Genomic DNA, 15,463 nt, shown 5'->3' with positions numbered 1-15,463 from the left:
TTTCAAATAATGTTGGGATGAGAGAGTTGTAGTCCGTTTTATAAAGAGTGTGCGAGACGTCATCCAAAATTAAAACCTGTGTAACTCTCTGACTTTAAGTTCAAAAGTGGAGAAATTTCTACCAATCTTCAAATTCTCTTTCCGGAAAAAGAAATCTTGTTTTAAAAATCATTGGGGTGAGAGAGTTGTTGTCCGTTTTTCAAAGAGTATGCGAAACGTCACCCAAAATTAAAACCTCTATAACTCTCTCACTTTAAGTCCAAAAGTGGTGAAATTTCTACCAATCGGAGGTCTTCTAATTCTCTTTCATGGGAAAGAAATCTCGTTTCAAAATTCGTTGGGGTGACAGAGTTATAGTCCGTTTCATAAAGAGTGTGTTAAACGTCACCCAAATTAAAACCTCCATAACTCTCTCATTTTAAGTCAAAAAGTGATGAAATTTCTACCAATCGGAGGTCCTAAGATTCTTTTTCTTGGGAAAGAAATCTCAGTACAAAATTTGTTGGGATGAGAGAGGTGTAGTCCGTTTTATAAAGAGTGTGCGAAACGTCATCCAAAATTAAAACCTCTGTAACTCTCTGACTTTAAGTTCAAAAGGGGTGAAATTTCTACCAATCTTCAAATTCTCTTTCCGGAAAAAGAAATCTTCTTTTAAAAATCGTTGGGGTGAGAGAGTTGTTGTCCGTTTTAGAAACAGTGTGCGAAACGTCACCCAAAATTAAAACCTCTATAACTCTCACACTTTAAGCCCAAAAGTGGGGAAATTTCTACCAATCGGAGGTCCTAAGATTCTTTTTCTTGGGAAAGAAATCTCATTTCAAAATTTGTTGGAATGGGAGAGTTGTAGTCCGTTTTATAAAGAGTGTGCAAAACGTCATCCAAAATTAAAACCTCTGCAACTCTCTGACTTTAAGTTCAAAAGGGGTGAAATTTCTACCAGTCTTCAAATTCTCTTTCCGGGGAAAGAAATCTTCTTTTAAAAATCGTTGGGGTGAGAGAGTTGTTGTCCGTCTTATAAAGAGTGTGCGAAACGTCACCCAAAATTAAAACTTTCATAACTCACTTATTTTAAGTCGAAAACTGGAGAAATTTCTATCAATTAGATGTCTTCAAATTCTCTTTCAGGAAAAAAAATCTGATTTAAAAATTCGGTGGGATGAGAGAGTTTTGGTCCATTTTATAAAGGGTGTGTGAAACGTCACCCAAAATTAAAACTTCCATAACTCTCTCATTTGAAGTCAAAAAGTTGTGAAATTTCTACCAATCAGATGTCCTAAGATTCTTTTTCTTCGGAAAGAAATCTCAATTCAAATATTGTTGGGATGAGAGAGTTGTAGTCCGTTTTATAAAGAGTGTGCGAGACGTCATCCAAAATTAAAACCTGTGTAACTCTCTGACTTTAAGTTCAAAAGTGGAGAAATTTCTACCAATCTTCAAATTCTCTTTCCGGGAAAAGAAATCTTGTTTTAAAAATCATTGGGGTGAGAGAGTTGTTGTCCGTTTTTCAAAGAGTATGCGAAACGTCACCCAAAATTAAAACCTCTATAACTCTCTCACTTTAAGTCCAAAAGTGGTGAAATTTCTACCAATCGGTGGTCTTCTAATTCTCTTTCAGGGGAAAGAAATCTCGTTTCAAAATTCGTTGGGGTGACAGAGTTATAGTCCGTTTCTTAAAGAGTGTGTTAAACGTCACCCAAAGTAAAACCTCCATAACTCTCTCATTTTAAGTCAAAAAGTGAGGAAATTTCTACCAATCGGAGGTCCTAAGATTCTTTTTCTCGGGAAAGAAATCTCATTTCAAAATTTGTTGGGATGAGAGAGCTGTAGTCCGTTTTATAAAGAGTGTGCGAAACGTCATCCAAAATTAAAACCTCTGTAACTCTCTGACTTTAAGTTCAAAAGGGGTGAAATTTCTACCAATCTTCAAATTCTCTTTCCGGAAAAAGAAATCTTCTTTTAAAAATCGTTGGGGTGAGAGAGTTGTTGTCCGTTTTAGAAACAGTGTGCGAAACGTCACCCAAAATTAAAACCTCGATAACTCTCTCACTTTAAGCCCAAAAGTGGGGAAATTTCTACCAATCGGAGGTCCTAAGATTCTTTTTCTTGGGAAAGAAATCTCATTTCAAAATTTGTTGGAATGAGAGAGTTGTAGTCCGTTTTATAAAGAGTGTGCAAAACGTCATCCAAAATTAAAACCTCTGCAACTCTCTGACTTTAAGTTCAAAAGGGGTGAAATTTCTACCCGTCTTCAAATTCTCTTTCCGGGGAAAGATATCTTGTTTTAAAAATCGTTGGGGTGAGAGAGTTGTTGTCCGTCTTATAAAGAGTGTGCGAAACGTCACCCAAAATTAAAACTTTCATAACTCACTTATTTTAAGTCGAAAACTGGAGAAATTTCTATCAATTAGATGTCTTAAAATTCTCTTTCAGGAAAAAAAATCTGATTTAAAAATTCGGTGGGATGAGAGAGTTTTGGTCCATTTTATAAAGAGTGTGTGAAACGTCACCCAAAATTAAAACTTCCATAACTCTCTCATTTGAAGTCAAAAAGTTGTGAAATTTCTACCAATCAGATGTCCTAAGATTCTTTTTCTTCGGAAAGAAATCTCATTTCAAATATTGTTGGGATGAGAGAGTTGTAGTCCGTTTTATAAAGAGTGTGCGAGACGTCATCCAAAATTAAAACCTGTGTAACTCTCTGACTTTAAGTTCAAAAGTGGAGAAATTTCTACCAATCTTCAAATTCTCTTTCCGGGAAAAGAAATCTTGTTTTAAAAATCATTGGGGTGAGAGAGTTGTTGTCCGTTTTTCAAAGAGTATGCGAAACGTCACCCAAAATTAAAACCTCTATAACTCTCTCACTTTAAGTCCAAAAGTGGTGAAATTTCTACCAATCGGAGGTCTTCTAATTCTCTTTCAGGGGAAAGAAATCTCGTTTCAAAATTCGTTGGGGTGACAGACTTATAGTCCGTTTCATAAAGAGTATGTTAAACGTCACCCAAAGTAAAACCTCCATAACTCTCTCATTTTAAGTCAAAAAGTGAGGAAATTTCTACCAATCGGAGGTCCTAAGATTCTTTTTCTTGGGAAAGAAATCTCATTTCAAAATTTGTTGGGATGAGAGAGCTGTAGTCCGTTTTATAAAGAGTGTGCGAAGCGTCATCCAAAATTAAAACCTCTGTAACTCTCTGACTTTAAGTTCAAAAGGGGTGAAATTTCTACCAATCTTCAAATTCTCTTTCCGGAAAAAGAAATCTTCTTTTAAAAATCGTTGGGGTGAGAGAGTTGTTGTCCGTTTTAGAAACAGTGTGCGAAACGTCACCCAAAATTAAAACCTCGATAACTCTCTCACTTTAAGCCCAAAAGTGGGGAAATTTCTACCAATCGGAGGTCCTAAGATTCTTTTTCTTGGGAAAGAAATCTCATTTCAAAATTTGTTGGAATGAGAGAGTTGTAGTCCGTTTTATAAAGAGTGTGCAAAACGTCATCCAAAATTAAAACCTCTGCAATTCTCTGACTTTAAGTTCAAAAGGGGTGAAATTTCTACCAGTCTTCAAATTCTCTTTCCGGGGAAAGATATCTTGTTTTAAAAATCGTTGGGGTGAGAGAGTTGTTGTCCGTCTTATAAAGAGTGTGCGAAACGTCACCCAAAATTAAAACTTTCATAACTCACTTATTTTAAGTCAAAAACTGGAGAAATTTCTATCAATTAGATGTCTTCAAATTCTCTTTCAGGAAAAAAAATCTGATTTAAAAATTCGGTGGGATGAGAGAGTTTTGGTCCATTTTATAAAGAGTGTGTGAAACGTCACCCAAAATTAAAACTTCCATATCTCTCTCATTTGAAGTTAAAAAGTTGAGAAATTTCTACCAATCAGATGTCCTAAGATTCTTTTTCTTCGTAAATATGGATACTCATACTGCTGAAGCAACCCGTTTGAATTATGCCCGAATGTGCATCCAAGTCAAGGCCGGTGATCCTCTTCCCGAAGCTATAACCCTTCGCACCTCTTCTGCCAGTATTCTGCAGAATATAATATATGATTGGAAACCAAAATTCTGCACTCACTGTAAAGATTTCAGCCACCTCTCTGAGAATTGTTCCCCTCTCCCTCAGAAGCCGGCCGAGCAACCAAGAAATGTGTGGAGACCAGTTCAAAAATCAATAGTTCCTATCTTGTCTAAAGAGATCATTCCCTCTAAGCCCAGCTCTATAGACTCTGAACTTGTTGAAATTCCAGTAGCCTCCCTTCACTCTGAAGCCCATTCCTCTGCTAGAGGGGTGCCTATTGTTAATTCTCATAGAAACAGCTTTGAGGCTCTTAACATTCTCAATGGAGAGCTCCCCGGCTTGGGAGATCCAAAGGAACACCCTTCCTCCTCCTTGGGAGCTGCTAGAAACCATAGTTCAGAACCCGATGGTGAAGCTTGGCAAAAAGTCAAAAACAAAAAAAAAAGAAGAGACCCGCGCCCTCTTTTTGTTTGATGCTTATGCTTTTGTGCCATCTGTGACCACGATCGTTGTTTATGTGAGTGTGTTTGTTATCTCTTCTTAGTTAGCCCGGGTTTGGGCATGTATTTTGCAGCTTAATTGTATCACTCTTTTCTATCAATATATCTGGTTGGGGTCCGCCTAACCCCAAATTACCCATCAAAAAAAAAAAAAAAAAAAAAAAAAAAAGAAATCTCATTTCAAATATTGTTGGGATGAGAGAGTTGTAGTCCGTTTTATAAAGAGTGTGCGAGACGTCATCCAAAATTAAAACCTGTGTAACTCTCTGACTTTAAGTTCAAAAGTGGAGAAATTTCTACCAATCTTCAAATTCTCTTTCCGGAAAAAGAAATCTTGTTTTAAAAATCATTGGGGTGAGAGAGTTGTTGTCCGTTTTTCAAAGAGTATGCGAAACGTCACCCAAAATTAAAACCTCTATAACTCTCTCACTTTAAGTCCAAAAGTGGTGAAATTTCTACCAATCGGAGGTCTTCTAATTCTCTTTCAGGGGAAAGAAATCTCGTTTCAAAATTCGTTGGGGTGACAGAGTTATAGTCCGTTTCATAAAGAGTGTGTTAAACGTCACCCAAAGTAAAACCTCCATAACTCTCTCATTTTAAGTCAAAAAGTGAGGAAATTTCTACCAATCGGAGGTCCTAAGATTCCTTTTCTTGGGAAAGAAATCTCATTTCAAAATTTGTTGGGATGAGAGAGCTGTAGTCCGTTTTATAAAGAGTGTGCGAAGCGTCATCCAAAATTAAAACCTCTGTAACTCTCTGACTTTAAGTTCAAAAGGGGTGAAATTTCTACCAATCTTCAAATTCTCTTTCCGGAAAAAGAAATCTTCTTTTAAAAATCGTTGGGGTGAGAGAGTTGTTGTCCGTTTTAGAAACAGTGTGTGAAATGTCACCCAAAATTAAAACCTCGATAACTCTCTCACTTTAAGCCCAAAAGTGGGGAAATTTCTACCAATCGGAGGTCCTAAGATTCTTTTTCTTGGGAAAGAAATCTCATTTCAAAATTTGTTGGAATGAGAGAGTTGTAGTCCGTTTTATAAAGAGTGTGCAAAACGTCATCCAAAATTAAAACCTCTGCAATTCTCTGACTTTAAGTTCAAAAGGGGTGAAATTTCTACCAGTCTTCAAATTCTCTTTCCGGGGAAAGATATCTTGTTTTAAAAATCGTTGGGGTGAGAGAGTTGTTGTCCGTCTTATAAAGAGTGTGCGAAACGTCACCCAAAATTAAAACTTTCATAACTCACTTATTTTAAGTCGAAAACTGGAGAAATTTCAATCAATTAGATGTCTTCAAATTCTCTTTCAGGAAAAAAAATCTCATTTAAAAATTCGGTGGGATGAGAGAGTTTTGGTCCATTTTATAAAGAGTGTGTGAAACGTCACCCAAAATTAAAACTTCCATATCTCTCTCATTTGAAGTTAAAAAGTTGTGAAATTTCTACCAATCAGATGTCCTAAGATTCTTTTTCTTCGGAAAGAAATCTGATTTCAAATATTGTTGGGATGAGAGAGTTGTAGTCCGTTTTATAAAGAGTGTGCGTGACGTCATCCAAAATTAAAACCTGTGTAACTCTCTGACTTCAAGTTCAAAAGTGGAGAAATTTCTACCAATCTTCAAATTCTCTTTCCGGGAAAAGAAATCTTGTTTTAAAAATCATTGGGGTGAGAGAGTTGTTGTCCGTTTTTCAAAGAGTATTCGAAACGTCACCCAAAATTAAAACCTCTATAACTCTCTCACTTTAAGTCCAAAAGTGGTGAAATTTCTTCCAATCGGAGGTCTTCTAATTCTCTTTCAGGGGAAAGAAATCTCGTTTCAAAATTCGTTGGGGTGACAGAGTTATAGTCCGTTTCATAAAGAGTGTGTTAAACGTCACCCAAAGTAAAACCTCCATAACTCTCTCATTTTAAGTCAAAAAGTGAGGAAATTTCTACCAATCGGAGGTCCTAAGATTCTTTTTCTCGGGAAAGAAATCTCATTTCAAAATTTGTTGGGATGAGAGAGCTGTAGTCCGTTTTATAAAGAGTGTGCGAAACGTCATCCAAAATTAAAACCTCTGTAACTCTCTGACTTTAAGTTCAAAAGGGGTGAAATTTCTACCAATCTTCAAATTCTCTTTCCGGAAAAAGAAATCTTCTTTTAAAAATCGTTGGGGTGAGAGAGTTGTTGTCCGTTTTAGAAACAGTGTGCGAAACGTCACCCAAAATTAAAACCTCGATAACTCTCTCACTTTAAGCCCAAAAGTGGGGAAATTTCTACCAATCGGAGGTCCTAAGATTCTTTTTCTTGGGAAAGAAATCTCATTTCAAAATTTGTTGGAATGAGAGAGTTGTAGTCCGTTTTATAAAGAGTGTGCAAAACGTCATCCAAAATTAAAACCTCTGCAACTCTCTGACTTTAAGTTCAAAAGGGGTGAAATTTCTACCAGTCTTCAAATTCTCTTTCCGGGGAAAGATATCTTGTTTTAAAAATCGTTGGGGTGAGAGAGTTGTTGTCCGTCTTATAAAGAGTGTGCGAAACGTCACCCAAAATTAAAACTTTCATAACTCACTTATTTTAAGTCGAAAACTGGAGAAATTTCAATCAATTAGATGTCTTCAAATTCTCTTTCAGGAAAAAAAATCTCATTTAAAAATTCGGTGGGATGAGAGAGTTTTGGTCCATTTTATAAAGAGTGTGTGAAACGTCACCCAAAATTAAAACTTCCATATCTCTCTCATTTGAAGTTAAAAAGTTGTGAAATTTCTACCAATCAGATGTCCTAAGATTCTTTTTCTTCGGAAAGAAATCTGATTTCAAATATTGTTGGGATGAGAGAGTTGTAGTCCGTTTTATAAAGAGTGTGCGTGACGTCATCCAAAATTAAAACCTGTGTAACTCTCTGACTTTAAGTTCAAAAGTGGAGAAATTTCTACCAATCTTCAAATTCTCTTTCCGGGAAAAGAAATCTTGTTTTAAAAATCATTGGGGTGAGAGAGTTGTTGTCCGTTTTTCAAAGAGTATTCGAAACGTCACCCAAAATTAAAACCTCTATAACTCTCTCACTTTAAGTCCAAAAGTGGTGAAATTTCTTCCAATCGGAGGTCTTCTAATTCTCTTTCAGGGGAAAGAAATCTCGTTTCAAAATTCGTTGGGGTGACAGAGTTATAGTCCGTTTCATAAAGAGTGTGTTAAACGTCACCCAAAGTAAAACCTCCATAACTCTCTCATTTTAAGTCAAAAAGTGAGGAAATTTCTACCAATCGGAGGTCCTAAGATTCTTTTTCTCGGGAAAGAAATCTCATTTCAAAATTTGTTGGGATGAGAGAGCTGTAGTCCGTTTTATAAAGAGTGTGCGAAACGTCATCCAAAATTAAAACCTCTGTAACTCTCTGACTTTAAGTTCAAAAGGGGTGAAATTTCTACCAATCTTCAAATTCTCTTTCCGGAAAAAGAAATCTTCTTTTAAAAATCGTTGGGGTGAGAGAGTTGTTGTCCGTTTTAGAAACAGTGTGCGAAACGTCACCCAAAATTAAAACCTCGATAACTCTCTCACTTTAAGCCCAAAAGTGGGGAAATTTCTACCAATCGGAGGTCCTAAGATTCTTTTTCTTGGGAAAGAAATCTCATTTCAAAATTTGTTGGAATGAGAGAGTTGTAGTCCGTTTTATAAAGAGTGTGCAAAACGTCATCCAAAATTAAAACCTCTGCAACTCTCTGACTTTAAGTTCAAAAGGGGTGAAATTTCTACCAGTCTTCAAATTCTCTTTCCGGGGAAAGATATCTTGTTTTAAAAATCGTTGGGGTGAGAGAGTTGTTGTCCGTCTTATAAAGAGTGTGCGAAACGTCACCCAAAATTAAAACTTTCATAACTCACTTATTTTAAGTCGAAAACTGGAGAAATTTCTATCAATTAGATGTCTTCAAATTCTCTTTCAGGAAAAAAAATCTGATTTAAAAATTCGGTGGGATGAGAGAGTTTTGGTCCATTTTATAAAGAGTGTGTGAAACGTCACCCAAAATTAAAACTTCCATAACTCTCTCATTTGAAGTCAAAAAGTTGTGAAATTTCTACCAATCAGATGTCCTAAGATTCTTTTTCTTCGGAAAGAAATCTCATTTCAAATATTGTTTGGATGAGAGAGTTGTAGTCCGTTTTATAAAGAGTGTGCGAGACGTCATCCAAAATTAAAACCTGTATAACTCTCTGACTTCAAGTTCAAAAGTGGAGAAATTTCTACCAATCTTCAAATTCTCTTTCCGGGAAAAGAAATCTTGTTTTAAAAATCATTGGGGTGAGAGAGTTGTTGTCCGTTTTTCAAAGAGTATGCGAAACGTCACCCAAAATTAAAACCTCTATAACTCTCTCACTTTAAGTCCAAAAGTGGTGAAATTTCTACCAATCGGAGGTCTTCTAATTCTCTTTCAGGGGAAAGAAATCTCGTTTCAAAATTCGTTGGGGTGACAGAGTTATAGTCCGTTTCATAAAGAGTGTGTTAAACGTCACCCAAAGTAAAACCTCCATAACTCTCTCATTTTAAGTCAAAAAGTGAGGAAATTTCTACCAATCGGAGGTCCTAAGATTCTTTTTCTTGGGAAAGAAATCTCATTTCAAAATTTGTTGGGATGAGAGAGCTGTAGTCCGTTTTATAAAGAGTGTGCGAAGCGTCATCCAAAATTAAAACCTCTGTAACTCTCTGACTTTAAGTTCAAAAGGGGTGAAATTTCTACCAATCTTCAAATTCTCTTTCCGGAAAAAAAATCTTCTTTTAAAAATCGTTGGGGTGAGAGAGTTGTTGTCCGTTTTAGAAACAGTGTGTGAAATGTCACCCAAAATTAAAACCTCGATAACTCTCTCACTTTAAGCCCAAAAGTGGGGAAATTTCTACCAATCGGAGGTCCTAAGATTCTTTTTCTTGGGAAAGAAATCTCATTTCAAAATTTGTTGGAATGAGAGAGTTGTAGTCCGTTTTATAAAGAGTGTGCAAAACGTCATCCAAAATTAAAACCTCTGCAACTCTCTGACTTTAAGTTCAAAAGGGGTGAAATTTCTACCAGTCTTCAAATTCTCTTTCCGGGGAAAGATATCTTGTTTTAAAAATCGTTGGGGTGAGAGAGTTGTTGTCCGTCTTATAAAGAGTGTGCGAAACGTCACCCAAAATTAAAACTTTCATAACTCACTTATTTTAAGTCGAAAACTGGAGAAATTTCTATCAATTAGATGTCTTCAAATTCTCTTTCAGGAAAAAAAATCTGATTTAAAAATTCGGTGGGATGAGAGAGTTTTGGTCCATTTTATAAAGAGTGTGTGAAACGTCACCCAAAATTAAAACTTCCATAACTCTCTCATTTGAAGTCAAAAAGTTGAGAAATTTCTACCAATCAGATGTCCTAAGATTCTTTTTCTTCGGAAAGAAATCTCATTTCAAATATTGTTGGGATGAGAGAGTTGTAGTCCGTTTTATAAAGAGTGTGCGAGACGTCATCCAAAATTAAAACCTGTGTAACTCTCTGACTTTAAGTTCAAAAGTGGAGAAATTTCTACCAATCTTCAAATTCTCTTTCCGGGAAAAGAAATCTTGTTTTAAAAATCATTGGGGTGAGAGAGTTGTTGTCCGTTTTTCAAAGAGTATGCGAAACGTCACCCAAAATTAAAACCTCTATAACTCTCTCACTTTAAGTCCAAAAGTGGTGAAATTTCTACCAATCGGAGGTCTTCTAATTCTCTTTCAGGGGAAAGAAATCTCGTTTCAAAATTCGTTGGGGTGACAGAGTTATAGTCCGTTTCATAAAGAGTGTGTTAAACGTCACCCAAAGTAAAACCTCCATAACTCTCTCATTTTAAGTCAAAAAGTGAGGAAATTTCTACCAATCGGAGGTCCTAAGATTCTTTTTCTTGGGAAAGAAATCTCATTTCAAAATTTGTTGGGATGAGAGAGCTGTAGACCGTTTTATAAAGAGTGTGCGAAGCGTCATCCAAAATTAAAACCTCTGTAACTCTCTGACTTTAAGTTCAAAAGGGGTGAAATTTCTACCAATCTTCAAATTCTCTTTCCGGAAAAAGAAATCTTCTTTTAAAAATCGTTGGGGTGAGAGAGTTGTTGTCCGTTTTAGAAACAGTGTGCGAAACGTCACCCAAAATTAAAACCTCGATAACTCTCTCACTTTAAGCCCAAAAGTGGGGAAATTTCTACCAATCGGAGGTCCTAAGATTCTTTTTCTTGGGAAAGAAATCTCATTTCAAAATTTGTTGGAATGAGAGAGTTGTAGTCCGTTTTATAAAGAGTGTGCAAAACGTCATCCAAAATTAAAACCTCTGCAACTCTCTGACTTTAAGTTCAAAAGGGGTGAAATTTCTACCCGTCTTCAAATTCTCTTTCCGGGGAAAGATATCTTGTTTTAAAAATCGTTGGGGTGAGAGAGTTGTTGTCCGTCTTATAAAGAGTGTGCGAAACGTCACCCAAAATTAAAACTTTCATAACTCACTTATTTTAAGTCGAAAACTGGAGAAATTTCTATCAATTAGATGTCTTAAAATTCTCTTTCAGGAAAAAAAATCTGATTTAAAAATTCGGTGGGATGAGAGAGTTTTGGTCCATTTTATAAAGAGTGTGTGAAACGTCACCCAAAATTAAAACTTCCATAACTCTCTCATTTGAAGTCAAAAAGTTGTGAAATTTCTACCAATCAGATGTCCTAAGATTCTTTTTCTTCGGAAAGAAATCTCATTTCAAATATTGTTGGGATGAGAGAGTTGTAGTCCGTTTTATAAAGAGTGTGCGAGACGTCATCCAAAATTAAAACCTGTGTAACTCTCTGACTTTAAGTTCAAAAGTGGAGAAATTTCTACCAATCTTCAAATTCTCTTTCCGGGAAAAGAAATCTTGTTTTAAAAATCATTGGGGTGAGAGAGTTGTTGTCCGTTTTTCAAAGAGTATGCGAAACGTCACCCAAAATTAAAACCTCTATAACTCTCTCACTTTAAGTCCAAAAGTGGTGAAATTTCTACCAATCGGAGGTCTTCTAATTCTCTTTCAGGGGAAAGAAATCTCGTTTCAAAATTCGTTGGGGTGACAGAGTTATAGTCCGTTTCATAAAGAGTGTGTTAAACGTCACCCAAAGTAAAACCTCCATAACTCTCTCATTTTAAGTCAAAAAGTGAGGAAATTTCTACCAATCGGAGGTCCTAAGATTCTTTTTCTTGGGAAAGAAATCTCATTTCAAAATTTGTTGGGATGAGAGAGCTGTAGTCCGTTTTATAAAGAGTGTGCGAAGCGTCATCCAAAATTAAAACCTCTGTAACTCTCTGACTTTAAGTTCAAAAGGGGTGAAATTTCTACCAATCTTCAAATTCTCTTTCCGGAAAAAGAAATCTTCTTTTAAAAATCGTTGGGGTGAGAGAGTTGTTGTCCGTTTTAGAAACAGTGTGCGAAACGTCACCCAAAATTAAAACCTCGATAACTCTCTCACTTTAAGCCCAAAAGTGGGGAAATTTCTACCAATCGGAGGTCCTAAGATTCTTTTTCTTGGGAAAGAAATCTCATTTCAAAATTTGTTGGAATGAGAGAGTTGTAGTCCGTTTTATAAAGAGTGTGCAAAACGTCATCCAAAATTAAAACCTCTGCAATTCTCTGACTTTAAGTTCAAAAGGGGTGAAATTTCTACCAGTCTTCAAATTCTCTTTCCGGGGAAAGATATCTTGTTTTAAAAATCGTTGGGGTGAGAGAGTTGTTGTCCGTCTTATAAAGAGTGTGCGAAACGTCACCCAAAATTAAAACTTTCATAACTCACTTATTTTAAGTCGAAAACTGGAGAAATTTCTATCAATTAGATGTCTTCAAATTCTCTTTCAGGAAAAAAAATCTGATTTAAAAATTCGGTGGGATGAGAGAGTTTTGGTCCATTTTATAAAGAGTGTGTGAAACGTCACCCAAAATTAAAACTTCCATATCTCTCTCATTTGAAGTTAAAAAGTTGAGAAATTTCTACCAATCAGATGTCCTAAGATTCTTTTTCTTCGTAAAGAAATCTCATTTCAAATATTGTTGGGATGAGAGAGTTGTAGTCCGTTTTATAAAGAGTGTGCGAGACGTCATCCAAAATTAAAACCTGTGTAACTCTCTGACTTTAAGTTCAAAAGTGGAGAAATTTCTACCAATCTTCAAATTCTCTTTCCGGAAAAAGAAATCTTGTTTTAAAAATCATTGGGGTGAGAGAGTTGTTGTCCGTTTTTCAAAGAGTATGCGAAACGTCACCCAAAATTAAAACCTCTATAACTCTCTCACTTTAAGTCCAAAAGTGGTGAAATTTCTACCAATCGGAGGTCTTCTAATTCTCTTTCAGGGGAAAGAAATCTCGTTTCAAAATTCGTTGGGGTGACAGAGTTATAGTCCGTTTCATAAAGAGTGTGTTAAACGTCACCCAAAGTAAAACCTCCATAACTCTCTCATTTTAAGTCAAAAAGTGAGGAAATTTCTACCAATCGGAGGTCCTAAGATTTTTTTTCTTGGGAAAGAAATCTCATTTCAAAATTTGTTGGGATGAGAGAGCTGTAGTCCGTTTTATAAAGAGTGTGCGAAGCGTCATCCAAAATTAAAACCTCTGTAACTCTCTGACTTTAAGTTCAAAAGGGGTGAAATTTCTACCAATCTTCAAATTCTCTTTCCGGAAAAAGAAATCTTCTTTTAAAAATCGTTGGGGTGAGAGAGTTGTTGTCCGTTTTAGAAACAGTGTGTGAAATGTCACCCAAAATTAAAACCTCGATAACTCTCTCACTTTAAGCCCAAAAGTGGGGAAATTTCTACCAATCGGAGGTCCTAAGATTCTTTTTCTTGGGAAAGAAATCTCATTTCAAAATTTGTTGGAATGAGAGAGTTGTAGTCCGTTTTATAAAGAGTGTGCAAAACGTCATCCAAAATTAAAACCTCTGCAATTCTCTGACTTTAAGTTCAAAAGGGGTGAAATTTCTACCAGTCTTCAAATTCTCTTTCCGGGGAAAGATATCTTGTTTTAAAAATCGTTGGGGTGAGAGAGTTGTTGTCCGTCTTATAAAGAGTGTGCGAAACGTCACCCAAAATTAAAACTTTCATAACTCACTTATTTTAAGTCGAAAACTGGAGAAATTTCAATCAATTAGATGTCTTCAAATTCTCTTTCAGGAAAAAAAATCTCATTTAAAAATTCGGTGGGATGAGAGAGTTTTGGTCCATTTTATAAAGAGTGTGTGAAACGTCACCCAAAATTAAAACTTCCATATCTCTCTCATTTGAAGTTAAAAAGTTGTGAAATTTCTACCAATCAGATGTCCTAAGATTCTTTTTCTTCGGAAAGAAATCTGATTTCAAATATTGTTGGGATGAGAGAGTTGTAGTCCGTTTTATAAAGAGTGTGCGTGACGTCATCCAAAATTAAAACCTGTGTAACTCTCTGACTTTAAGTTCAAAAGTGGAGAAATTTCTACCAATCTTCAAATTCTCTTTCCGGGAAAAGAAATCTTGTTTTAAAAATCATTGGGGTGAGAGAGTTGTTGTCCGTTTTTCAAAGAGTATGCGAAACGTCACCCAAAATTAAAACCTCTATAACTCTCTCACTTTAAGTCCAAAAGTGGTGAAATTTCTACCAATCGGAGGTCTTCTAATTCTCTTTCAGGGGAAAGAAATCTCGTTTCAAAATTCGTTGGGGTGACAGAGTTATAGTCCGTTTCATAAAGAGTGTGTTAAACGTCACCCAAAGTAAAACCTCCATAACTCTCTCATTTTAAGTCAAAAAGTGAGGAAATTTCTACAAATCGGAGGTCCTAAGATTCTTTTTCTTGGGAAAGAAATCTCATTTCAAAATTTGTTGGGATGAGAGAGCTGTAGTCCGTTTTATAAAGAGTGTGCGAAGCGTCATCCAAAATTAAAACCTCTGTAACTCTCTGACTTTAAGTTCAAAAGGGGTGAAATTTCTACCAATCTTCAAATTCTCTTTCCGGAAAAAGAAATCTTCTTTTAAAAATCGTTGGGGTGAGAGAGTTGTTGTCCGTTTTAGAAACAGTGTGTGAAATGTCACCCAAAATTAAAACCTCGATAACTCTCTCACTTTAAGCCCAAAAGTGGGGAAATTTCTACCAATCGGAGGTCCTAAGATTCTTTTTCTTGGGAAAGAAATCTCATTTCAAAATTTGTTGGAATGAGAGAGTTGTAGTCCGTTTTATAAAGAGTGTGCAAAATGTCATCCAAAATTAAAACCTCTGCAATTCTCTGACTTTAAGTTCAAAAGGGGTGAAATTTCTACCAGTCTTCAAATTCTCTTTCCGGGGAAAGATATCTTGTTTTAAAAATCGTTGGGGTGAGAGAGTTGTTGTCCGTCTTATAAAGAGTGTGCGAAACGTCACCCAAAATTAAAACTTTCATAACTCACTTATTTTAAGTCGAAAACTGGAGAAATTTCTATCAATTAGATGTCTTCAAATTCTCTTTCAGGAAAAAAAATCTCATTTAAAAATTCGGTGGGATGAGAGAGTTTTGGTCCATTTTATAAAGAGTGTGTGAAACGTCACCCAAAATTAAAACTTCCATATCTCTCTCATTTGAAGTTAAAAAGTTGTGAAATTTCTACCAATCAGATGTCCTAAGATTCTTTTTCTTCGGAAAGAAATCTCATTTCAAATATTGTTGGGATGAGAGAGTTGTAGTCCGTTTTATAAAGAGTGTGCGTGACGTCATCCAAAATTAAAACCTGTGTAACTCTCTGACTTTAAGTTCAAAAGTGGAGAAATTTCTACCAATCTTCAAATTCTCTTTCCGGGAAAAGAAATCTTGTTTTAAAAATCATTGGGGTGAGAGAGTTGTTGTCCGTTTTTCAAAGAGTATTCGAAACGTCACCCAAAATTAAAACCTCTATAACTCTCTCACTTTAAGTCCAAAAGTGGTGAAATTTCTTCCAATCGGAGGTCTTCTAATTCTCTTTCAGGGGAAAGAAATCTCGTTTCAAAAT

The sequence above is a fragment of the Tasmannia lanceolata genome, unplaced genomic scaffold (genome assembly GCF_043159265.1).
Source record: "Tasmannia lanceolata isolate RefF3 unplaced genomic scaffold, GAP_Taslan_0.1 ptg000037l, whole genome shotgun sequence".
In the NCBI taxonomy this organism is placed as follows: domain Eukaryota; kingdom Viridiplantae; phylum Streptophyta; class Magnoliopsida; order Canellales; family Winteraceae; genus Tasmannia; species Tasmannia lanceolata.
The sequence above is the reverse complement of the archived record's forward strand: the minus strand, read 5'-3'. Positions refer to the sequence as shown.